Here is a 26,026-nt window from a genome sequence, read left to right on the forward strand (position 1 = left end):
CTCTCTCTTGCAGCCTGCAACTCCCTCTGGTAAAAGTTCTAAGGCCTGACATGGTTCTAAGCCCAAAGAGTCAACATTTTTTTTTTTTTTTTTTAGTTCAGGCTTCTGGCTTAATTGACAGGACAGATCCCTCAAAACCTGAAAGGCTCTTCATTTCTCTGCCCCCAGTCAGTCTCAGGTGTCAGTGACCACACGCAAAATTCATTTTGAGACACTATTCTTCAGACTGGTTTCTGACTTCCTGCCCTTGGGCCATGTCCCTGGATATACTAACAGACACCAGAGGCTCTCAGGCCAGGGGGAAGGACACCCACTTCCTCTGACCTGGCACAGGGCTGAGACTTAATGGGCCTTTGCTGCTCAAAAGATTGTTGAATGTGAATTCCTTCTGACTGTCTAGAAGCAGTCAGCTTTCCCAGCCAAGGCCCCAGGTTTCTAGGATCTTCCTATTCCATTTTAGTTTTGCTTGCAAATCAGCCAGTTTTTGCCTGGACTCGTCTTTTTTTCTAATACCTTGTTAAATACTGCCTATGAAAACCAAAGCTCTCTATGACAATCTATTTTACAACTACTTCCCCAAGAATGTCAGCTCAGAGGACAGCTGGCCTGCTCGTATATAGCAACCATCTGTCCAAATGTTTTGCCATCGCATAGCATGGGTCTCCATCTTTCCAGATCCCCAAAATGGTCTCCTCACCACTTGCCCCCAACTATACAATTCCATGCATTTCAGACTTTTACTGTGGTAAAATCTCACTGCTAGGACCCCTTCCTGGATCACTGCCTTGTTGTGGTGAAGGGTCTTGCATAACTCAATGAAGCTATGAACCGTGCCCTGTAGGGTCACTCAAGGTGGACGGGTCATAGTCGAGAGTTCTGACAAAACAGGATCCATTGGAGGAGGGAATGGCAAACCACCCTAGTATACTTGTCACGAGGACTCCATGAGCTGCATAAAAGGACAAAAAGATATGACACCAAAAGGTGAGTCCCCCAGGTCAGAAGGTGTCCAATATGCTACTGGGGAAGAGCAGAGGAGAAGCACTAATAGCCCCAGAAAGAACGAAGCGGCTGGGCCAAAGTGGAAATGATGCTAAGTTGTGGATGTGTCTGGTGATGAAAGTAACATCCAATGCTGCAAAGAACAGTATTGCATAGGAACCTGGAATGTTAGGTCCATGAATCAAGGTAAATTGGACATGGTCAAGCAGGCAATGGTAAGAATAAACATCAACATTTTAGGAATCAGTGAACCAAGATGGACAGGAATGGACGAATTTAATTCAGATGACCATTGCATCTACTACTGTAGGCTGGAATCCCATAGGAGAAATGGAGTAGCCCTCATAATCAGCAAGAGTCAGGAATGCAGTACTCGGGCACAACCTCAAAAACAACAGAACGATCTCAGTTCGTTTGCAAGGCAAGTCACTCAGCGTCACAGCAATTCAAGTCTATGCCCCTACCACCAATGCCAATGAAGCTGGAGGCGATCTGTTCTAAGAAGACCTAGAAGACCTCCCAGAACTAACATACACACACACACACACACAAAGATGTTCTATTTATCACTGAGGATTGGAATGCAAAAGTAAAAAGTCAAGAGATACCTGGAGTAACAGGCAAGTTTGGCCTTAGAGAACAAAATGAAGCAGGCAAAGGTTTACTGAATTCTGCCAAGGGAATGCACTGGTCATTGCAAACACCCTTTTCCAACAACACAAGAGATGACTTTACACATGAACATCACCAAATGGTCAATATGCAAATCGAATTGATTACATTCTTTGTAGCCAAAGAAGGAGAAGCTGTATACAGCCTGCAAAAACAAGACCTGGAGCTGACTGTGGTTCAGATCATCAGCTTCTCATCACAAAATTCAGGCTTAAACTCAAGAAAGAGGGATAAACCACTAAGTCAGCCAGGTACTACTTAAATCAAATCCCCTATAAATATGCAGTGGAGGTAACAAATAGATTCAAGGGATTAGATCTAGTTAACAGTAAAGAACTATGGATGGAGGTCTGCAATACTGTGTAGGAGGCAGTGAACAAAACCATCCCAAAGGAAAAGAAAAGCAAGAAGGCAAAGTGGTTTTCTGAAGAGGCTTTACAAATAGTTGAAGAAAGAAAAGAAACAAAAAGCAAGGGAGAAAGGGAAAGGTACATCCAAGTAAACACAGAGTTCAAAAGAACAGCAAGGAGAGACAAGAAGGCCTTCTTCAATGAACAGTCCATGAAACTAGAAGAAAATAACAGAAGGGGAAAGACTAGAGATCTCTTCAGGAAAATTGGAAATATCAAGGGACTATTTCACCCAAAAATAGGTACCATAAAGGACAGAAACAGTAGAGACCCAGTAGATGCTGAAGAGATCAAGAAGAGATGGAAAGAATACATGGAAGAACAGTACAAAAAAGATCTTCATGAGCTGGATGACTATGACGCTGTGGTCAGTCACCCAGAGCCAGACATTCTGCAGTGTGAAGTCAAGTGGGCCTTAGGAAGCACTGCTGTAAATAAAGCTAGTGGATGCGATGGAATTCCAGTAGAGCTATTCAAAATCCTAAAGGATGATACCATCATGGTGTTGCTTTCAATATGTCAGCAAATCTGGAAGACCCAGCAGTAGCCACAGGACTGGAAAAGGTCAATTCTCGTCCCAATTCCCAAGAAGGGTAGTACCAAAGAATGCGCTAACCATCAGACAGTTGCACTCATCTCCCATGCTAGTAAGGTCATACTTAAAAATCTTGCATGCTAGGCTTCAGCATTATGTGAACCAAGAATCTCCAGGTGTCCAAGCTGGGTTTAGAAAAGGAAGAGAGACCAGAGATCAAACTGTTGATATTCGCTGCATCATAGAGAAAGCAAGGGAATTCCAGAAAACCATCTACCTCTGTTTTTCATTGACTATGTTAAAGCCTTTGACTGTGTGGATCATAACAAACTGGAAAGTTCTTAAACAGATGGGAATAGCAGACCATCTTACCTGTCTCCTGAGGAACCTGTATGCAGGTCAAGAAGCAACAGTTAGAACCCTGTATGGAACAACTGATCGGTTCAAGATTGAGAAAGGAACACGACAGGGCTGTCTGCCGTCACCATGTTTGTTTAACCTATATGCTGAGCACATCAGAGAAATGCCTGGCTGGATGAGCTACAAACTAGAATCAAGAGAAACATCAACAACCTCAGATATGCAGATGATACCACTCTAACTGCAGAAAGTGAAGAGGAACTAAAGAGCCTCTTGATGAGGGTGAAAGAGGAGAGTGAAAGAGCCAGCTTAAAACTAAATATTAAAAAAACTAAGCTCATGGCATCTGACCTCATTACTTCATGGCAAATAGAGGGGGAAAGGTGGAAGTAGTGACATATTTCCTCTTCTTGGGCTCTAAAAGCACTGCAGATGCTGACTGCAGCCATGAAATCAAAAGACAATTGCTTCTTGGCAGGAAAGCTATGACAAACCTAGACAGTGTGTTGAAAAGCAGAAACATTACTCTGCCAACAAAGGTCCATATAGTCAAGGCTATGGTCTTCCCAGTGGTCACATACAATTGTGAGAACTGGACTGTAAAGAAGGTGGAATGCCAAAGAATTGATGCCTTCAAACTGTGGTACTAAGAGGACTCTGCTGAAGCTGAAACTACAGTGATTTGGTCATCTGATACAAACCGCTGACTCTTTGGAAAAGTCCCTGATGCTGGGAAAGATTGAGGGCAGGAGAAGAGGGTGTCAGAGGAGATGGCTGGATGGCATCACTGATGCAATGAACATGAACTTGGGCAAGCTTTGGGAGATGGTGAGGGAGGCCTGGCGTGCTGTAATTCATGGGGTTGCATAGAGTCAGACACGACTGGGTGACTGAACAATAGCAATACCAGTTTGTCTTAAAAACATTAACTCACTCAAGAGGTATCTCTCCTCAAATTCCATTTTGCGAAACACACTGTAAGTTTACTTTTCACTCATATAAAAGGCGGGCTAGGGAGCAAAGGACCAGGGACCTCTGTTCCTTGCAGTCATTCAGTGACTTAGACAGATTAAGTAAGGCTGTGCCAGTCTCCATACACAGCTTCTGAGGGAGACCTGGACACCAGAGCCCAGGCAGCAAATAGAAGAGAGCAGAGCAGGGGTTGGCCTGGTTTTGTAGACATAGTTTTATTGCATCAGAGTCAGACCCATTGCTGACATATTGCCACAGCTGTTTTCACACTACAAGGGCAGAGTTGAATTGTTGTAGAGGAGGCTGTGTAGCTCACAAGGCCTAATAAAGTTACCATCTGGCCCTTTGCAGAAAAAAGACTGCCAACCTCTATGGTAGAGGACTGGCAACTGAAACAGGCCAGGCCCAGAAATGGCATCATGGGCCGGAACAAAGCCACGTAAACATGCCCCTCAACTGTAAGGGAGGCTGCAGTTGTGCCTTCAGTGGGGCCCAAAAACAAAGAAAAGAGACAGTTATCACCTGGCCTGTCTCTGCCACAAATACCCTCCAGGCCCTGGTAACCTTAGACTCAGCATTTATGGGTTCATCTGCTTTGCTAAGCTTCAGATCCGTATCTCTAGCAGTGTGCCAGACTTCCCAAACAGAACTTGATCCTTTTTCGCCGCACCACCCCCCAAATCTGTTTCTCCTTCTGTGGTTCATAATTCAGTAAATAGTGCATAGTTCGCTCAAGCATGTAAACTCTAACCTTCCCAATCCCTCCACCCTGTATCCATGCTCTTCCTGTGCATATAAATTTATGTCTCCCAAATCTTACTTCCCCCCTGCTCCATATTTTGCCACAGCTCTCGTGTATTAGCTTTTAACTTGCTGCAAGTTAAGCACCCAGAAAGCTTGCCCACAATTGTCTGAGTCTGCTTCTTTAAAGTCTAGTCGACCTAAATCACTCCCTTGTGTGAGCTTCTTGCTGTCCCCAAAGGTCACAGACAGATCACCTGAAGCCCCGTCTCTGCCATGGCAGGGCTGAGAGGGGAGCCGTGGTGTAGGAACCCTCAGAGACTCCAGACTCCACTCCCCCATACTTTGCAGGATAAAGCTCCAGGAAGCACAAAGAAAATTCTTTGCATAGCAGAAACTCTCAAACCCGTACAGAGGGTGCAGCCCCCTTTCCACGCTCTCAGAGAAAAGTCTTGCAACGGGCTGAGCAGTTTTGCTCTGCAGGGACGTGGTCATATTTCTCATCACAGGCTCCCTGCCTCCTTGACTCTCCATTTCAACCTGTCTGTCTGTCCCTCTCAGTGACCTCAGAAGATCACCATGTCCATTCCCCCTTCTCTCCTTCTCATGACACAGCAGCCTCTTTGGGGGATAAAGAGAAGCCAAGCGGGGCTGAGGTCCTCCTGGGGATTGTGAGTTTGGTCCCTTGGGCTGCCTGGGTGATGACCCGGGTGATGACCCTGCCCAGGTGTGACTCCCCCAGTCACCCTCCACCACTATCCTGTGTTTCCCCGCAACAATCTTGTCTTTGAAACAATCTTACCTTTTACATGTGTTCATGGCCTGTCTCCCCCACTAGAAAGCAAGGTACCAAATCAGAGTGGTGACATTATCTCTCTTTTTTGTTGTTTCCCCAGCATCTTGAAAAGCGTCTGGCTTAGCCTTGGTGCTCAGTAAGTTTTTGCCAAATGAATGAATTAGCTAGTGACCTTCGAATGACCTCTTGCTTTCCCCACAAATAATCATCCTCCCACCCCAAGGCACCATACCTCCCTCAGTTGCTCTGTCCCAGTTTCAAAGACCGTCTCCTCCCAGAGGACATCTACAGTTGAGTCCCTACCTGGAACTCTCCATCTAAGCAAATAAGAGCTCCACTTAACCCCTGTTCAGAGAAAAGCATTGGGGCTCCTTGACTTCTGCCTCCCTTTCGTCCAGTGAATCAACAAATCCTATTGGGACCACTTCCAATGTGTATGTTGACCTCTTGCCATGGTCCCTCAGTACCAACTCTCTCCTGGACAGCTAAATCAGCCTCCCCCTGGGGCTTCCTGCCTCTCTTGCAGGGTGGCCTTTTGAAAGTGTAATTCAGCCTTCTGCTTGCCACCCTCTGCAGCCCCCTTCACACCTGGAGTAAAACCCAAGTGCTCATCAAACCACAGAACCCCATGATGCCCCAGTCATCATCACTAGCTCACCTCCTTCCCCCCATTTCCAGGGCCTTGGGGCTCTTCACTGCTCCTCAGGCTCACCCAGAACTCCTGCCCTAGAGCCTCTGCACCTGCAGCTGCCCTGCCCCAAGCCTTCTTTCCCACATACCCCCATGGCTCACTTCCTCCCGTCAGGGTTCGTCTCAAACATTTCATCAGCATTCTATCAGATAAGGATAGGATAGGATGGTTATACAGGTAGTTGTAGAAGTCCCAGTAGGGACTATAGATAGAAAAGGAAACCCAGGAATCTTTGGGAGGTCACTGTAAGTCAATGACAGCTCAAGAACCCTATCAGAACATTATTCAATAAAGCAAGCTTGCTTAATTATAAAACCATAAACAAAACCACAAGATATGCCCCAGGCCACTAGATGGAAGAAACCGCTTTTCTACTAATAATCCTAGTTTGATCTCATAGGGTCAGACACTTTCCTGCCTAACATGAAGGAGGAGCTAGTGAAGAAGTGAAGTGAAGTGGCGTCTCTCAGTCGTGCCCGACTCTTTGCGACCCCACTAGTGAAGGAGGAGCTAATTCTGTATGCCTTACGTCTGCATCTACGTCTACGTGAAGAAGGCAGTCTTTTCCCCTCCCCTTTTTTCCATTATAAATTGTAGCCCACTCAATCCTCGGGGCAGAGTTCCCTCATCTGCCCACTTGCATCTCTTACAAGTGTCCTATATTAATACATCTATTTCTTGCTTATCACTTTGCCTCTTGCTGAATTCCTTCTGCGCTGAGATACAAAGAACCTGAGCCTCAGTAAGTCCAGATATTGGGTGAGTGATTCTAATTAAAAGATTGTGGGTTCAAGTCCCTGGGTTCTGGCCGGGTTCGAGTCCTGGCTGTGTGGGTTAGAGTCCCAAGCAGGGTTTTGTCAGGGTTTGAGTCCCAGCACGTGGGTTCAAGTTCCAATCTGAGCCCATTTCAGATTCTTTCACAGTCCAGTTTCACAAGGACGTTCCTGGCTGCTCCGCCCCAGATAGGGCCCCCTGCCTCTGGCTTCCTCACTGCACCTCCCAGGCCTCACAGTGCGCTTCACACTGCTCTGTGTCTGTCCACTGAGTGTTGTTGACAGACAGCGCTGTAAGTGCCCAAAGGACAGGGACCTATGACTATGTGCTGCTGTGCCCCCAGTGTCAAGAACAAGGCTTGCCCCATCTCTAAGCTCAATAAATATCTGTTGAATGAAAACAAAATGATGACTAAAGGAGGTGGGTCCCTGTGTGTGGGGAGGGTGGGGTGGGAGGTGCGCAGATTCAGAGCTCAGGTCAAGGGATCTAGGTGGAGTGCGAAAGGGCCCTAGTCCTCCACCCTCCCTGTCTTCTGGCATGTTCCGTCTACAGTCCTTGGGCCCCTCCCTCTGACTTTAGGCACAGTCGTGTGACTGGGCAGTAGGCTGCAGGTAGACATGACTTGGGGGCAGGGCTGTGTGTTTCTGTCTCTGCCCTCCGGTCCACCATAACATCTCTGGGCGAGCCTGCAAATGACAAGGGACCCATGGATATGTGTGCAGAGAACATTCTGGGCCGGGTGAGGGAACAGCCAGTGCAAAGGCCTGAAGGCAGGAGCTTGCCTGGTGTGCTGAAGAGACAGCAGGGCTGGCCCTGCAGCCCAGGGAGGGAGGGATAGCAGCATAGAGGCCACAGAGGCCAGAGCCTGGAGGACATGGCACACCCTTGTGAGACTGGGCTTTTTCATCTGTGAGATGAGAAGCTGAGGTGGGTGTGATTGTTTTAGCGCTGGTAGCAACTGATACAGGAACGTGGCAGAAGCAGAGAGACAGGGACCCAAGGGATGTTGCAGTGATGAACCCAGGGTGGCCACTGTGGAGGTGGGGAGAAGTGGTGGGATTCTGACAGCTGGGAGATTAGCACTGGAGGGTTTGCCTAAGGACTGGAGGAGGGAGTGAGCAGTGAGAGAAGGGGAGGAGTTCTGAGCTGAGAAAGCACAGAGACCCTGCCCAAACGCCTTGGCCTCCTGCCCAGAGGACCCCTCTTTCCCTCCCAGCGGTACTAGCCCCTTTTCATTCCTCACACACATTCAATTTTCTCCTGCCTCAGGCCTTTGTCACTTGCTGTTGCCACTTTTCCCTTGCTTTGCCTGGCTAATCCTTGTCACTGGGGTCACAGCTTAAAATTAAGCACTTTACAGAGACGTTCCCGAGACCCCCACCACCCGATAGACGAATCTGGCTCTGTTATTTTTTCTGCTCCCACCCTGCTCTTTCCCTTCCTGGTTCTCACTGTAATCATGTACACTGTGCTGTGTTTACTAGTTTAACTCTGTCTCCACTGGATTATGGAAAGCAGAGCCCTTTCCTAGCCAAGTTCTGGAGAGAGGCTGCCTGAATTTAAGTCTTCATTCCTCCCATTTAAACCCATGTGAATGTGGGCAAGCTACTAAACCATCTGGCCTCAGTTTCCTCCTTGGAAGAATGGCAGCGAGTAAGACCCAATAGATCAGCAACATAAAGCACTTAGCTCAGTGCCTGGGACACGATTCAGTAAAGGTTAACCATTACATTAGCCGTCGTAAGAAGACTATCAAAAAGCACTTGGTGTGTTTGTATGACTTAACCAGACTTGGCAAACTCTCTGAGTGGTGTAAACAAGCAGCACGCCAGGTATCAGACTGCCTAGATGAGGCAGGTTTGAAACTGCCTCTTGGCAAATGCACAATTGGGTAAATAAAAGAGATGTATGGCGTTTGTTGTTTTGGTTGCTTAGCATCCAAACGTTGAGCAGATCCCTAGATGGGCAGAAGGCAGGATTCCCCTATGGAAGCCCAGTGGGGCCAAATTCCCTCTCCCAGATCCTGGCAGAGATGCTTGGCCACTCAACCTGAGCTCTTCTGCCTCGGACCTGGACACTGTTGGAGGGTCACAGAGAAGCCGGGACCACTGAGATGTTTCTCCTCTGATGCTAGGGGCACAGCAGCCAGCACCAAGGGGCCGTGGTGACCATGATGTCAGCAGGCCCATCCTCACTAGTTTTGCCTGTGGTTCTACCTCCCAGCCTTCCTGCCCAACTCATATACCTTGTTCTTTCGTCCGTCTTATGGTTCTACAGCCCGCCCATCATGCTGCCAGAAAATTCCTTCCAGACTGAAGTTTGTTTTCTCTTGTCTACAGGCAGGAATTCTGGCTTATCTGCCCTCTGAAGGAGCTGAGTATCAACCCTCAGAAAACCTCCACCAGTCCTCACCCAGGTTCCACCCTGCGCATCACCATGAGCACAAAGCTTCACTGGAATGCTGCAGCCACGCGTTAGCCTTTGCTCAGAGAACCCAGAACAGAGGACAAAGGTGTGGCAGGCTGCTTTCTTAGTACGTCATATCACCCTGCCCCAGTACAAATGGCAGTGAGGGTGTCCCCAGGTCAGAGCTGTCCCAGAAGAAACAGAGAGAAGCAAAAGGAGCTAAGTCTGGAATACTGAAGTTCTTGGCTCAGTAAAAACACTAACTATGAAGGAGCATTCTCTTCCCACCCAGAGGATGGGCTGGAATGGAGAAGCACAGAGCTCAAAGAGGAAGCAGCTTGCTTCCTGGGCAAGGGCATGGAGACACCATCCTCTCAGAATACCCGCCATGTATGTGCATATAAGGAGACCCAGTGGAGTGGCTTATCTGGGCAAAAAGGCCGGAGACAGCCCCCTCTCCCAAGTTTCCCACAGAAGTGTCTGAGAGAGGGTCTGGGGCCAGAAGAGGCTGAGGGTCAGGATATGATGTGATGACATAGGCTGGATGGACCATCGGCCATCTCAGTGAATGGTGCCAGTTGCGGGCACCAGCAGGGTGACCAAACACCAGAAAATGATGGTTAGTAGGACTAGAACCCCTCAGATGGCAGCAGAGAAAATGAAAGTGACCAAGACCAGAAGCCCTCTCCCTACTGACAGCACTAGCTGAAACCGCAAGGGAAAGGGGATGCAGAAACAAAATTGACTGAAGCAAACCCTAAATTCTTTAAGAAAATGCTTCCACACAATGCAACATGGAAAATTCAGATGGCAATTAAAGTCAGTTATGGAAAATAAAAATGTTCACACAGGTCACTTTGTGGCCTAGGAAGTTTATACCTGCTACAAAAACATCCCACCCCAAGGAAACCCACTACCATCACTGACCAAAAAATCAAAGGATTGTCGGCGTGGAGAGCTCTCAGGAGAGTTGTGCAGAGAGACATTAGTAGGACTTTGAAGCCTCGGTAAACGATTTCCTTTTATTAGCACCTACTGAGTGTCAGGCTCCACGCTAAATACTATATATGTTATTTCTGAGAGAGGTGGGAAGTCACTCCCATTCTACAGAGGAGGAAACTCCAACAGAGAGGTATTGAAATGCATTGGGCTGATTTTCCACCCAAGTGACCCCAAGTGAAGTCGCTCAGTCGTGTCCGACTCTTTGCGACCCCTTGCACTGTAGCCTATCAGGCTCCTCCGTCCATGGGATTCTCCAGGCAAGAGTGCTGGAGTGGGTTGCCATTTCCTTCTCCAGGGGATCTTCCCGACTCAGGAATCAAACCCAGGTCTCCCGCATTGCAGGCAGACGCTTTGCCGTCTGAGCCACCAGGGAAGCCCTGATTTTCCACAAGACAGCTTAAATCATGATGGCTGGAAAGATAGGCTCTTTGGGTAATAGGGAGTGCTGCTCTGGGGCTTTAAACCCGAAGGTGATATTGGGAGACGTGGGAGGACTAGGAGGGGCGAGATTAATTAAAATGCCAAGTTCTTGGAGGTGTGGGACGGCCCCTAGTGGATGTGAGAAGAATGGCAGCTCAGGGCTGCAAATTCACCCTGCCAGTGGCTCTAGATTGGGAGGCGTGAGGAGAGGGCCCTTGAGGCCGCAGGACGTGCTGAGAGATGATGCACGTCTTCTTTTTTTTTCCTTTTCTTTTAAAAATTTATTTATTTTTAATTGGAGTATAATCCCTTTTCAATATTGTGTTGATTTCTGCCAAACATCAACATGAATCAGCTCTAAGTATATATATGTCTCCTCTTTCTTGAACCTCCCTCCCACCTCCCACCCTATCCCACACCTCTGTATGAGCTCCCTGAGTCATACAGTAGCAAATTCCCACCGATATCTATTTTACACAGGGTAATGCATGTTTCCATGATACTGTCTCAATGCATCCCATCCTCCCCTTCCCCTATGGTGTCCACAAGTCTGTGCTCTGTGTCCTCATCTCCATCGCTGCCCTGCATAGGTTCATCAGTACCAATTTTCTAGATTCCATATATATGCGTTACTATGTGATATTTGTCTCTCTCTTACTTCACTCTGTATAATAGGCTCTAGGTTCATCCACCTCATTAGAACAGATTCAAATGTGTGTCTTTCTATGGCTGAGTAATATTCCACTGTATATATGTACCACAGCTTCTTTATCTATCCATCTGTCAGTGGACATCTTGGTTTCTTCCATGTCGTAGATACTGTAAATAGTGCTACGACGAACACTGGGGTACATGTCTCCTTTTCAGTTATGGTTTTCTCAGGATATATGCCCAGTAGTAGGACTGTTGGGTCATATGGTAGTTTTACTCCTAGTTTTTAAAGGAATCTGCATACTGTTCTCCACAGTGGCTGTATCAATTTCTATTTTCACCAACAGTGCAAGAGGGTTCCCTTTTCTTCACACCCTCTCCAGCATTTACTGTTTGTAAATTTATTAATGCTGATCAGCATGAGGTGATACCTCATTGTAGTTTTGATTTGCATTTCTCTAATAATGAGCAATGTTGAGCATCTTTTCATGTGTTTATTAGCCATCTGTACATCTTTGGAAATGTCTGTTTAGGTGATTGGCCCACTTTTGATTGGGTTGTTTTTCTGGTATTGAACTGTATGAGCTGCTTGTATGTTTTGGAAATTAATCCTTTGTCAGTTGTTTCACTTGCTATTATTTTCTCAAGGTTGTTTCACCTTGTTTAAATAATTTCCTTTGCTGTATATTTCCCTCTAGAAGGTGGGTCATAGAGGATCTTGCTGTGATTTATGTCTAAGAGTGTTCTGCCTATGTTTTCCTCTAAGAGTTTTATAGATTCTGGTCTTATAGTTAGGCCTTTAATTCACTTTGAGTTTCTCTTTGGGTATGGTGTTAGGAGTGTTCTAATTTCCTTTTTTTTCCATGTAGCTGAGTGGTTTTCCCAGAACCACTTATTGGAGACTATTTTTTCTCCATTGTATATTCTTGCCTCCATTGTCAAAGATAAGGTGCCCATAAGGTGTGTGGGTTTATCTCTGGGCTTTCTATCTTGTTCTGTTGGTCTATATTTCTGTTTTTGGATGCACATCTTCTTTGGGGTCTAGACTTAGGACCTCAGTCCAGTGACAGCAGTGGCTATTCCAGGGAGGCATGGTCTGGAAAGGCCTGGCCTGGGGAGGGCATTATGTGAGGACAGAGAAAAGGAAGGAAGGAAGGAACCTTGACTTAGCGATGACCATATGCTTAGAGGAGACACACTGAAAACAATGGCGTACACTTTAGAAACAGGTGAAGATACACAGGCACATGGAAACCAAGAGAAAACCAAGGTCACCACCTGAAGATCAAAGCTGAATTCAACTCAGAGAGAAATTCATAAGACAGAGCAGACTTCTCTATAATGCTGAAGGGGACACAACAGCATAACATAAACACATAGGTATATCAAGAAAATGAAAAGACAACCCACAGAATAGGAGAAAGTATTTGCAAATCATATATCTGATAAGGGACTTGTGTCCAGAATATGTAAAAACAAACAAAAACCTCTTACAACTCAACAATAAAAAGACAAATTACCCAATTTTAATATACACAAAGGATATGAATGGATATTTTTCTAAAGAATATGTACAAATGGCCAATAAACACATGAAAACATGCTCAACATGATTAACCATTAGAGAAATACAAAACCACAGGCAGAAACTCGGGCAAGAATTCCATACACCCACTAGGATGGCTAAAACATGAAGACAGGTAATAACAAGTATGAACAAGGATGTGTATAAATTGCAACCCTTTTACATTGTTAGTAGGATTATAAAATGGTACAGCCACTTTGGAGAACAATTTGGCAATTCCTCAAAATGTTAAACATATAGCTGTTGTTTAGTTGCTAAGTCATGTCTGATATATTTTTTTTTTTCGAGCTGGGGCTCCCACCGATACCGACGCAGCAGCTATAGGGAGGAGCCCATGTCTGATATTTTGCAACCCCATGGACGGCAGCTCACCAGGCGCCTCTGTTCACTATCTTCCAAAGTTTGCTCAAATTCATGTCCATTGAGTTGATGATGCTATCCAACCATCTCTTCCTCTGCCTTCCCCTTCTCCTTTGCCTTCAATCTTTCCCAGCATCAGGGTCTTTTCCAATGAGTCAGCTCTTTGCACCAAGTGGCCAAAGTATTGGAGCTTCAGCCACAATTCTTCCAATAAATATTCAGGGTTGATTTCCTTTAGGATTGACTGGTCTGATTTCCTTGAAGTCTAAGGGACTCTCAAGAGTCTTCTCCAGTTATCCTATTACCTGGCCATTCCACTCCTATATATACGCACAAGAGAAATGAGAACAAGTCCACACAAACACTTGTACAAGAATGCCCATGGCAGCATAATTCATAATGGATAGCTCAGAAGTGGAAACAATCCAAGTGTGCAAGTGATGAATGAATAAATTTAGCCTATCTTCTCAATGGACTGTTATTCAGCGATAAAAGCGAATGAAGCATGATACATGGATGAAACTTGAAAACACGTCAAATGAGAGAAGCAGACACAAAAGGCCACATATTACGTGTTTCCATTAAGAAATGTTCAGAATAGACAAATTCATAGAGAGAAAATAGATTCATATTTGCCAAGGTTTAGGCAAGGTGGAATGAAGATTGACTGCTGATGGATACGAGATTCCTTTTCTTCAAAGTTTACTTATTTATTTGGTTGCCTCCAGTCTCAGTTGCAGCATGTGGGAACTTAACTCCCCAACTAGGGATCAAATCCTCATCCCCTGCATTGCAAGGCAGATTCTTAATCACTGGACCACCAGAGATTTCTTTTCATAGTGATGAAATTTTTCTGAAATTTCAGGGGTGATGGATGCACAATTTTGTGACTATACTAAAAAACACTAAATTGTACACTTTAAAATGAGTAAGTTTATGGCATGTCAAGTCAGTTATATTTTAATAAATCTGTTATTTTTAGAAATACATAAGGCAAAAACATAACAAAATGCATCAGAAAATACACACATTGGAAACATCTCTCAGCCATTAAGAGATGAAAGGCAATGCCAAAGAATGTTCAAATGAAAGTGAAAGTCACTCATTCGTGTCTGGACCCCATGGACCAGATAATCCATGGAATACTCGAGGCCAGAATACTGGAGTGGGTAGCCTTTCCCTTCTCCAGGGAATCTTCCCAACCCAGGGACAGAACCCAGGTCTCCCATATCACAGGCGTATTCTTTACCACCTGAAGCTTGTGACTGCACGAATGTTCAACTACCTCTCAATTGCACTCATCTCACATGCTAGCAAAGTAATGCTCAAAACTCTCCAAGCTAGGCTTCGACAAAACATGAACCAAGAACTTCCAGATGTTTAAGCTGGATTTAGAAAAGGCAGAGGAACCAGAGGTCAAATTGCCAACATCTGCTGGATCATAGAGAAAGAAAGCGAATTCTAGAAAAACATCTGTTTCATTGACTACGCTAAAACCTTGGACTGTGTGGATCACAACAAACTGGAAAATTCTTAAAGAGATGGTAATACCAAACCACCTGACCTCCTGAGAAATCTGTATGCAGATCAAGGAGCAACATTTAGAACTGGACGTAGAACAATGGACTAGTTCAAAACTGGGAAAGGAGTATATCAAGACTGTATATTGTCACCTTGCTTATTTAACTTATATGCAGAGTACATCATGAGAAATGCCAGGCTGGATGAAGCACAAGCTGGGATCAAGACTGCCAGGAGAAATATCAATAACCTCAGATATGCAAATGACAACACCCTCATGACAGAAAGCGAAGAGAAACTAAAGAGCCTCTTGATGAAAGTCAAAGAAGAGAGTGGAAAAGCTGGCTTAAAACTCAACATTCAAAATACTAAGATCATGGCATCTGGTCCCATCACTTCATGGCAAATAGATGGGGAAACAATGGAAACAGTGATTCCACTGGATCAACAGTGATTTCTTGGATTCCAAAATCACTGCAGATGGTGACTGCAGCCATGAAAATAAAAGACTCTTGCTCCTTGGAAGAGAAGCTATGACCAATCTAGACAGCATATTAAAAAGCAGAGACATTACTTTTCCAACAAATGTCCATATAGTTAAAGCTATGGTTTTTCCAGTAGTCACATACAGATGTGAGAGTTGGACCACAAAGAAAGCTGAGTGCCGAAGAATTGATACTTTTGAACACGGTGTTGGAGGAGACTCTTGAGAGTCCCTTGGACTGCAAGGAGATCAAACCAGTCAATCCTAAAGGAAATCAGTCCTGAATATTCATTGGAAGGACTGATGCTGAAGCCGAAGCTCCAATGCTCTGGCCAGTTGATGGGAAGAACCGACTCATTGGAAAAGACCCTGATGCTGGAAAAGATTGAAGGTGGGAGGAGAAGGGGATGACAGAGGATGAGATGGTTGGATGGCATCACTGACTCAATGGACATGAGTTTGAGCAAGCTCCGGGAGTTGGTGATGGACAGGGAAGTCCGGTGTGCTGCAGTCCAAGGGGTCACAAAGAGTCAAACACCACTGAGCAACTGAACTGAACTGAATACTTGAAAAACAAAGAAAATAATCATGTTTCTCAGAAGTTATATGTTACAGCAATAAACACACCTTTCCAAGGATCCCTCACCCACTCTTTTATTTGACAGATTTACACTGAGCACTGACTATATGCCGGCTATTGTCCAAGGCTCTGAGGACACAGCAGGGGGTGTCTCTGCATGGGTGTAGATCTTGGGTAGTTGCAGTGGTAAGGTGCTGCTTATAAACATATGCAAAAATTGACTTAAGCTGCAAAGGAAATCTGTTAATTCCAAAAGAAATGCTACACACAAGCCCTATTTTCTTTTTAACCACAATTGAAAAGATTAGAAAGAAATAATAAAAGTAGAAATGAAACCCACCAATCACTTAGAAACATTAAAACTCTCTTATAAGCAAACTTAAGATCAAAAATAACATTAAAGCCTTGGTGCAGAGAATTTGGAAAAAGAATTTATATCTATAAGATGTACACACACATGTCTATGAGATAACATTTTTTCCAAGAACACAGCTAAAGTCAGAGCTAGGAAGGAGTTCCTCACAATCATTACTGTTTTTAACATTTTCCTAGAAGGAATAGCCAATACAATTCGAGGACAAAACAAGAAGTTCCATTACTTATAAACAGCATCAGATTGGCAAAGACAAAATTTAATTCCCATTCACTGAGCCCAGTCAGAAGGGACACAAATTGGTACAAGCCTGCCCTTGCTCTGGTCCAGTAATCCCATTTCTAGGAAGTTTCCTGCAGAAGTCCTTACATTCAGGACTTCTGAATGTTCAGGTAGGCCCCTTACAAGGGTCTGGAAACAATGGTGCATTAATGAAGGATTAGCTTAAAAATTCCATGAGGACATTCTGGAATATTCTGGGATGGCCAAAAAAAAAAAAAAAAAGAGGTAAATCTATATAACTGCTATTCTTCTTCAGGGGCAATTTTGCCTCCCAGGCAGGGAACATTTGACAACATCTAGAGAACCTTTTACTTTTTAATCATATGGTGGAGGGTGTTACTGGCATCTGGTGGGTGGCAGCCAGGGATGCTACTCAACATCCTATAGCACACAGGACTGCGCCCCAGTAGGGAACAATCTTGCCCTGAAGATCAATAGTGCCAAAGCTGGGAAACCCTGCTGCTGCTTCTTAGTGGCTCAGTCACGTCTGACTCTTTGTGACACTTCAGACTGTAGCCTGCCAGGCTCTTCTGTCCATGGGACTGTTCAGGCAAGTAGACTGGAGTAGGTTGCCATTTCCTAGTATACAGTAACATGGAGAAATACCCACAGTGATTCGTTCAATTCGGAAGGAAGTTCAGAACCACATTTATAGCATGAGACTACTTTTCTCCCTAAATATATTTATGCTGGTGTACACATAGAAAAAACACTGGAAAATTCATACCATGAGTTTACTCATGCTCATTTACTCAAAACTCTTTTATTCATTCAACGAACATTGGGTACCCCAAAGCACCAAGCCCTGGTCTCTCCGGTATGCTAGACACTCATCAGGGAACCAGGCAGTAGACACCCCTGCCTTTGTGGGAACTCTGGGGATTCCTGGAAGGTGCACAGGCATGGGGAAACTAACAAGACGGCGCCAGTCAGGCTCTCTCGCCTTGTGTTCTATAAGCAGTGACTTTGCACAGTTATGTAAAGCTGAGACCGCTTATAGCTCTGCACACGCGTGTCACGAGGTACTCGCTTGGTCACAGGCTACTTCTCAAGACGTATGGCTTGAGAAGGCTACTTCTTGAGATGTATGAGCTTCATCATGAAAGCCCTGGCTGCTGCTGCACCGGGGCTACGCTGGAGTGGCATCATGGTTATGTTGTGGCTGTGTTACGGTTGCCATGCCAGCCAGGAGAGAATAAACATATCTGCAGTTCCTACAGCTCCGCAAGACTCCTTCCAGATTCTTAGCTTGCACCTTACCTACCCTGGGTTCCGCGAACAGTGCAGACAGTGTAAAGAGGATCAGCGGTAAACGAGGAAAACTGAATTTTTTACTTTCTATGCTTTTGAGGGTTTGACTTTTTTTTTTTTACTTCTTTTTTAATCAAAAGCATTATATTGCTTTGTAAATAAAAAGCAACAAATACCAGAGGTTTCTGTGGAGAGAAAACGGCAGCAGCGTCTGCAAGCCAAGGCCCAGGCAGGGCATGGCAGCAACGGCCTTGTGAGAGTGCACCTGCCGCCCGGGCATGGGCACCAGTGGCTCCAAAGCTTGGGGCCTGTGGCCCTTCGCCTTGGGGCAGGGAGGTCTTGCCCTGGAGGTCGCTGAGCAAACTTTGGTGCAACTGTGAGGCCCAAGTTTTGCCCCTCTTTGTATTCATGGGCCACAGCTCCACGGTCTACGACAAGGATGGGATCTGGCTCACGAATTCCTTGAGGAGACAAGTGTCAGCAAGAACAGGCAGAAGCAGGCCAAACTGAGGCGGGTGAATTAAGAACCTGATTCCTCAGGGCACCGTGAAACTGAATTCATCCCTATGGATTTCCCTGTGAACTTCTGTGAGGTGTGAGCCTAGGGTAGTGACAGGCGTAAACACCTCCTGCCCCAGCAAGAAATCCCTGAGCTCAAGGTGTGGCTTCGAGTGAGGAACCTAGATTGGGGCCACAACCATGAATAAATTCTACTGGCCTGGAACCTTCAGCTGTGAGCAGGGCTGTCCTAAACGCTGGCTGGCTGTTGGTTGTATGTGGACCAGAGGTGACGTAGTTGGCGAGGGCTGATGGCAGAATTACCAGTCCACCTTTCCCAGCAATCCCTACAAGGAGCATGGCAGGGCACATGCTAGTCAAGAATGTCTGGTTCCTGTGCCCTTGCCTGGCCTGCATTCTTCCAAGCCTGCTAGGGCCCAGCCTTGCTGGAGACTACAGCACTTTACAAGCAAGGTCTGCCTTTTTCCAGCCCCAGGGCTATGGGAGCTGTACACAAGTGGAAACTTCCTTTCCCTCACTGCCTTTACTCTCTTGTTGGAGCATTTCAATTGTTTGCTACCTCCATTACTCCAGTGTTGGACAGAAGCTGGGGGCAGAACAAGCCTGATTCTTCCTGCCTACCTGCCCATTTGTTCCCAGCCCCAGATGAATGGACAATTTGCTGACTGTTAATAAGAGTAGGGACTGGTGTAGGAGGTTTCTCCCTCTACCCAGAACTGGGATGATCCCTCCCCACTGCAACTAGTTGTTACCCCCCCACCCCAAGTTGAGAGGGCATAGAAGGGGGATCAGGAAGGGTTCTGGATGCCTATGCCCCATCCCACCCACTGCATCTAATCCTCCTTGCCTTTATACATCCTCAACCCTTTGGTAAGGCACAGCACCTTAGGGCTGGTGCCAGTAGCTCTGAGGAGCCCACAACCCCTTTCCATTTGGTATGCCCATCCTTTCAGGATCAGTCAAGACAAAAACACTGGAGCCCTGTGTAGGGGCAGAAAGGAGAGAACAACCATAAAAGGAATACTTAAAATGTAAAAGCTTGCAAATAGCCTGTAACTGATCTAGTCCATGATGTTGTTGGGGCAAAGTCTGACTTCTAATTCCTTTTTTTTTTTTTTTGGTTGATGTCTCTTTTTTTATTTTTTTATTTTTTAAATTTTAATATCTTTAATTCTTACATGCGTTCCCAAACATGAAGCCCCCTCCCACCTCCCGCCCCATAACATCTCTCAGGGTCATCCCCATGCACCAGCCCCAAGCATGCTGCATCCTGCGTCAGACATAGACTGGCGATTCAATTCTTACATGATAGTATACATGTTAGAATGTCATTCTCCCAAATCATCCCACCCTCTCCCTCTCCCTCTGAGTCCAAAAGTCCGTTATACACATCTGTGTCTCTTTCCCTGTCTTGCATACAGGGTCGTCATTGCCATCTTCCTAAATTCCATATATATGTGTTAGTATACTGTATTGGTGTTTTTCTTTCTGGCTTACTTCACTCTGTATAATCGGCTCCAGTTTCATCCATCTCATCAGAACTGATTCAAATGAATTCTTTTTTACGGCTGAGTAATACTCCATTGTGTATATGTACCACAGCTTTCTTATCCATTCATCTGCTGATGGACATCTAGGTTGTTTCCATGTCCTGGCTATTATAAACAGTGCTGCGATGAACATTGGGGTACATGTGTCTCTTTCAATTCTGGTTTCCTTGGTGTGTATGCCCAGCAGTGGGATTGCCGGGTCATAGGTAGTTCTATTTGCAATTTTTTAGGGAATCTCCACACTGTTCTCCATAGTGGCTGTACTAGTTTGCATTCCCACCAACAGTGTAGGAGGGTTCCTGACTTCTAATTCCTTACTGTGCAAACTCTGTGCTTTAAGTTAGTGTGAGAAATGGCTTGGGGAGGGTAGTCCTCAATCTAGGAAGGCTGTTGGGTTATTTGTTCAATAAAATTATTTGTAGACCCTGAAAAAAAACAAAACAAATACTACAGATACTAACCAGCACATAGACACAGATGTGAAGAAAGGAATCAGGGCAGCGAGAGTCACAGTTCACAGCAGCAGGTAGGCTGGGCAGGTGATGGGACTCAGCCTCCCGCCTGCCTGAGTCTCCGGAAGTGAGGAAGACACCCCCAAACCTGAGAGAAACAAAAGCAGCAGCAACATCCTAGGGAGAAGCCCCACAGACAGCAGACAGGATTCTTGTGCTGTGCTCAGCTGCTCAGTTGCAGCAGACTCTTTGCTACCTCATGGACTGTAGCCCGCCAGGCTCCTCTCTTTATGGAATTTTTCAGGCAAGAACACTGGAGTGCGTTGCTATTTCCTTCTCCTGGGATAGGATTGTTAGTCTCTTGAACTTTGTGGTGTAGCGGCAGCATAAAAGACTAAATGAAAGTCACTCAGTCGTGTCTGACTCTACGAACCCATGGACCATACAGTCCATGGAATTCTCCAGGCCAGAATACTGGAGTGGGTAGCCATTCCCTTCTCCAGGGGATCCTCCCAACCCAGGGATCAAACCCAGGTCTCCCGCTTTGCAGGCAGATTCTTTACCAGCTGAGCCGCCAAGGAAGCCCAAGAATACTGGAGTGGGTAGCCTATCTCTTCTCCAGGGGATCTTCCCGACCCAGGAATTGAACCAAGCTTTCCTGCATTGCAGGCGGATTCTTTCACCAGCTGAGCTACCAGGGAAGCCCTCATAATAGACAAACCACCACCCTAACAAATTATTAAAATCTCCTTTTTGTGCAGCTGCTCTGGGACTCTACTCGCCCATCCACCCCTGTAGTTCAAGCACCATAGGGGGTTAACAGCCAGCTATCTATAAGAGCTGTCTATAGGCATAATAGCTGATCTGTAACAACTGTCTATAGATCAGCATCTCAAGGGAGCCTTCTTGCTGAATCCAGGACCAAAGCGGGGGAGGGGGATATATATATACACCTTGCTACAATAGTGCCCCCTGTCCCCAAGAAGCAAAGAAAACAGCTAAGGGGCTAGCTGTTAAAAAGTATTAGAAAGCCATTAAAGAGAATGAAATAATACCATCTGCAGCAACATGGATGGACCTAGAGAGTGTCATACTGAGTGAAGTAAGTCAGACAGAGGAAGAGAAATAGTGTATGACATCCCTTATATGTGGAATCTAAAAAGAAATGATACAAATGAACTTACTTCCAAAACAGGAAGAGACAGACTTAGAGAACAAACTTATGGTTATCAGGGGGAGGCGGGGGGAAGGATGGGGGAAGGAGTAGTTAGGGAGTTTGGGATGGACATGTGCACACTGCTATATTTAAAATGGATAACTGGGGGCTTCCCTGGTGGCTCAGCGGTAAAGAATCTGCCTGTCAGTGCAGGAGACACAGGTTTGATTCTGGGTATGGGAAGATCCCACATTCCGGGGAGCAACTAGCCTCTGTGCCACGACTTTGGAACCGGACTCACCTAGAGCCCAAGGTTCACAATATTCTCCACAATGAGAAGCCCAAACACTGCAACAAGGAGCAGCCCCCATTCTCTGCAACTAGAGAAAAGTCTATGCAGAAATTGAAGACCCAGCACAGCCAAAAAATAAATAAATAAAAAATTTTTTAATGCATTTCACTTTAAAATAAATAAATAAATGAATAAAAATGGATAACCAACAAGGACCTACTGTATAGCACGTGGAACTCTGCTCAGTGTTATGTGGCAGCCTGGATGGAAGGGAAGTTTGAGGGGGAATGGATACATTGTATATATATGGCTGAGCGCCTTCACAGTTCACCTGACACTATTATAACACTGTTTATCATCTATACCCCAATCCACAATTAATTAAAAAATAAAATAAAATGTAAAGCAAAAAAAAAAAAAAAACATTTGAGGGAAAGCGGTGCTGGTGGGTGAAAGGTCTTTGATAAACAGAACTGTCCCTGAAGAAACAGAGGCCCCTGTCCTCTCCTGTACCCTAGTGACTGGTCACCCAAGGCTTTCATCTGAATTGGCTTCTCTAAAGCCAACCAGGATTCTATCAAGCGACGACAACAGTAACTGATACGGAGCTCTTACATTCTGTCTGCGGAACAGAGGGAATCATTATAGTTGCTGCTGTTGTTGTTCAGCCACCCAGTCGTGTCTGACTCTTTGCCACCTCATGGACTGCAGCATACCAGGCCTCCCTCTCTGCCCCTCACCATCTCCTGAAGTTTGCCCAAATTCATGTTCAGTGCATTGGTGATGCTGTCCAGCCAGCTCATCCTCTGACATCTTCTCCTTCTGCCCTCAATCATTCCCACCATCAGGGACTTTTCCAATGAGTTGTCTGTTTAAAGCAGATGACCAAAATACTGGCGTTTCAGCTTCAGCATCAGTCCTTCCAGTGAATATTCAGGTTGATTTCCCTTAAGATTGACTGGTTTGATCTCCGTGCTGTCCAAAGAACTTTCAGGAGTCTTCTCCAGCACCACAGTTTGAAGCCATCAATTCTTTGGTGTTCTGCCTTCTTTACAGTCCAGCTCTCACAATTGTATGTGCCCACTGGGAAGACCATAACCTTGACCCCTTCATGGATCATTGCCTTGTCGTGGTGAAGGGGCTTGCGTAACTCAATAAAGCTATGACCCATGCCGTGCAGGGCCACCCAAGACAGATGGGTCATAGCAGAGTTCTGACAAAACGTGATCCACTGGAGGAGGGAATGGCAAACCACCCCAGTATGCTTGCCGTGAGAACCTCATGAACTGTATAAAAGGAACCTTATTATCACCCACTATACAGATAAAGAAACTGAGACTGAGAGTTAAGCAAATCACAGATGGCCCTGCACTCACAAATAACCCAGCAGGACTCTTCCTCCTATGCTGCCCTCCCTTCCCAGAGCTGCCATCTTTTTTATAAAGCCAAATTGAATCTTTAGCTGGGTCTCCAATTCTAGGAGCCAGTCTGAGGGTCTGCTAAGGGCCAAGTATTATTTAATGGATTCACAGTCTTATCTCCCAGGAGCAAATATTTCCTGGAGCAAGCAGCCAAGTTATTTTTGCCTGGTCCCTATATTGCTAACCACAGAAACAGGAAAGTGTGTTGGTTTCTCACTCTTCATCGTAATCTCAGGAGGTCTATTCTGGCTCAGTGGTGGTGTAACATCCCCAGGAACCAGGAGCTCTCAGCTGTCTTCTCCATGTGAGGGAGGATCTTGCAGGCTGTCTTCTGGACCATTTGCCTCAATACTTTCCTCAGTCATTGAGAATAATTTTTCCAAGTAACATATGCAATTTTTTTTTAAAAGAAAAAAGTTTACAGAGGAGGATCCTCAAATTTAGGAAACCAGAATCTTTTCTATTGGGCAATCAGCCTGCCTAAACTTTGTCCCAAAGGGAGGTGTTATCTTTATTATATTGGTGTCTCACTGATCCCATCTGTGATGCCAGATGTTTTGCTGTATCTCACTCTGTGCGCTTTGCTGAACCCATGGTAGGCAAGGCGTGAGCAGACGTGCTTATTCTCTCCTGGCGGGCACAGCAGGCGTAGCAGCAGATATAACGCAACATTAGCTGCACATAACCCTTCAGGGCTTTTCCGGGCGAAGCTTATGCAGGCACACCACACAAAGTAGCCTGCAACCAAGCAAGTACCTCCTGAGGCACATGCACAGCGCCGTCAGTGATCTCAGCTGTTACGCAACTGGGCAAAGGCACTGCTTACAGAGCATGGGGCAAGAGGGCGTGAGAGTGCAGGGCAAGAGAGCCTGACTGGGGCCATCTTGTTAATTTCCCCACAGCTGAACAATAAAGAAAACCTGCCCTTTGGGAATTCCCTGGCAGTTTGGTGGTTAGGACTTGGTACTTTCACTGCCAGTGCCCAGGTTCAATCCCTGGTCAGGGAACTAAGATCCCACAAGCCAAGTAGCATGGTCAAAAAAGAAAAAAAGAAATCTGCCCTGTGCTCCGAAGAGAGACATTATCTCTAACTTTCAAGGTTTTCACTATACAAATATTCTTGAACAAGTCCAAAGACAGCCAATGCCTATGCTCCACTAACTGCATGCAAGAGGCCCATAAAGAGTTATCCACCAACAATTAAAAAGGCCTACCAACAGATCATACAGAAAGTTAGGGAATTCCAGAAAAACATCCACCTCTGTTTCATTGACTTTGCCAAAGCCTTAGAGTGTGTGATCACAATAAACTGTGGAAAGCTCTTAAAGAGACAGAAATACCAGACCATCTTACCTGTCTCCTGAGGAACCTGGAGCAACAGTTAAGAATCTTTTACGGAACAACTGATTGGTTCAAGACTGAAAGGAGTACAGGGTCTGTCTGCTGTCACCCTGTATTTTAATTTATACGCTGAGCAAATCATGAGAAATGCTGGGTTGGATAAATTACAAGCTGGAATCAAGATAGGTGGGAGAAACATCAACAACCTCTGATATTCAGATGATACAGCACTAATGGCAGAAAACAAAGAGGAAGTAAAGAGCCTCTTGATGAGGGTGAAGAGGAACTAAAGAGCCTCTTGATGAGAGTAAAAAAGCTGGCTTAAAGCTAAATACTAGCAGAAGGAAATGGCAACCCACTCCAGTATTCTTGCCTGGAGAATCCCATGGACAGAGGAGCCTGGCAGGCTACAGTCCATGGGGTTACAAGAGTCAGGCGCAACTTAAGAGACTAAACCACCAGAGAAAGACTACCCTCAATTTGGCAGCAAGTGACAACTGTCCTTAAGATTTCTTTTTTTTTTTTTTTCCCTAATAGAAAAAGAAAATACTTGGAAAATGAAAGTAATAAATTTTCTATTCAAATGTTAAAAAAAAAAAAAGCTAAATACTAAAAAAATTAAGATCATGGCATCCAGCCCCATTACTTCATGGCAAGTAGAGGGGGGAAAGGTGGAAGTCGTGACATATTGCCCCCTCTTGGGCTCTAAAATCACTGCAGATGGTGACTGCAAACATGAAATCAGAAGACGATTGCTTCTTGGCAGGAAAGCTATGACAAACTTAGTGTGTTGAAAAGCAGAGACATTACTCTGCCAACAAAGGTCCATATAGTCAAGGCTGTGGTCTTCCCAGTGGTCACTTACAATTGTGAGAGCTGGACTGTAAAAAAGGCGGAGTGCCGAAAAAGTGACGCCTTCAAACTGTGGTGCTGGAGAAGACTCTTGAAAGTCCCTTGGACAGCACGGAGATCAAATCAACCCTGAATACTCATGGGAAGGACTGATGTTGAAGCTGAAGCTGCAGGATTTTGGTCATCTGATGTGAACAGCTCATTAGAAAAGTCCCTGATGCTGGGAAAGGCTGAGGGCAGGAGGAGAAGAGGGCGCCAGAGGATGAGATGGCATCACATGTGCATGAACATGAACTTGGGCAAACTTCAGGGGATGGCGAGGGACAGACAGGGAGGCCTGGCCTGCTGCAGCCCGAGGCTGCAGTGTCGGGCTTGAGTGGGTGGCTGAACAACAGCTAACAGGGAAAGGATTCCAGTGTGGCAGGATAGAAAGCTCTCATACTCTGTCTGCACCCATGAACCCCAGGACCAGGTACCACACAGCTAGGGGCAGCCCCTACACAGCCTCTACAAGAGCCCATTGAAATGATACAAAGTAGACAATCCTATACTTGCCTAGCCGATTTCCTACTTCC

At 45.6% G+C, this 26,026-nt stretch overlaps 1 long non-coding RNA gene across 1 annotated transcript; it reads left to right on the forward strand.

Moving 5' to 3' along the window:
* The first annotated feature begins 6,792 nt into the window (after nt 1-6,792).
* On the forward strand, nt 6,793-10,214 carry LOC138447555 (uncharacterized). Its single transcript, XR_011259888.1, has 2 exons — nt 6,793-6,938; nt 9,293-10,214. It is a non-coding gene; the product is annotated as an uncharacterized lncRNA (long non-coding RNA).
* The last annotated feature ends 15,812 nt before the right edge of the window (nt 10,215-26,026 follow it).

Source organism: Ovis canadensis, chromosome 11 (assembly GCF_042477335.2).
Source record: "Ovis canadensis isolate MfBH-ARS-UI-01 breed Bighorn chromosome 11, ARS-UI_OviCan_v2, whole genome shotgun sequence".
Taxonomy (NCBI): domain Eukaryota; kingdom Metazoa; phylum Chordata; class Mammalia; order Artiodactyla; family Bovidae; genus Ovis; species Ovis canadensis.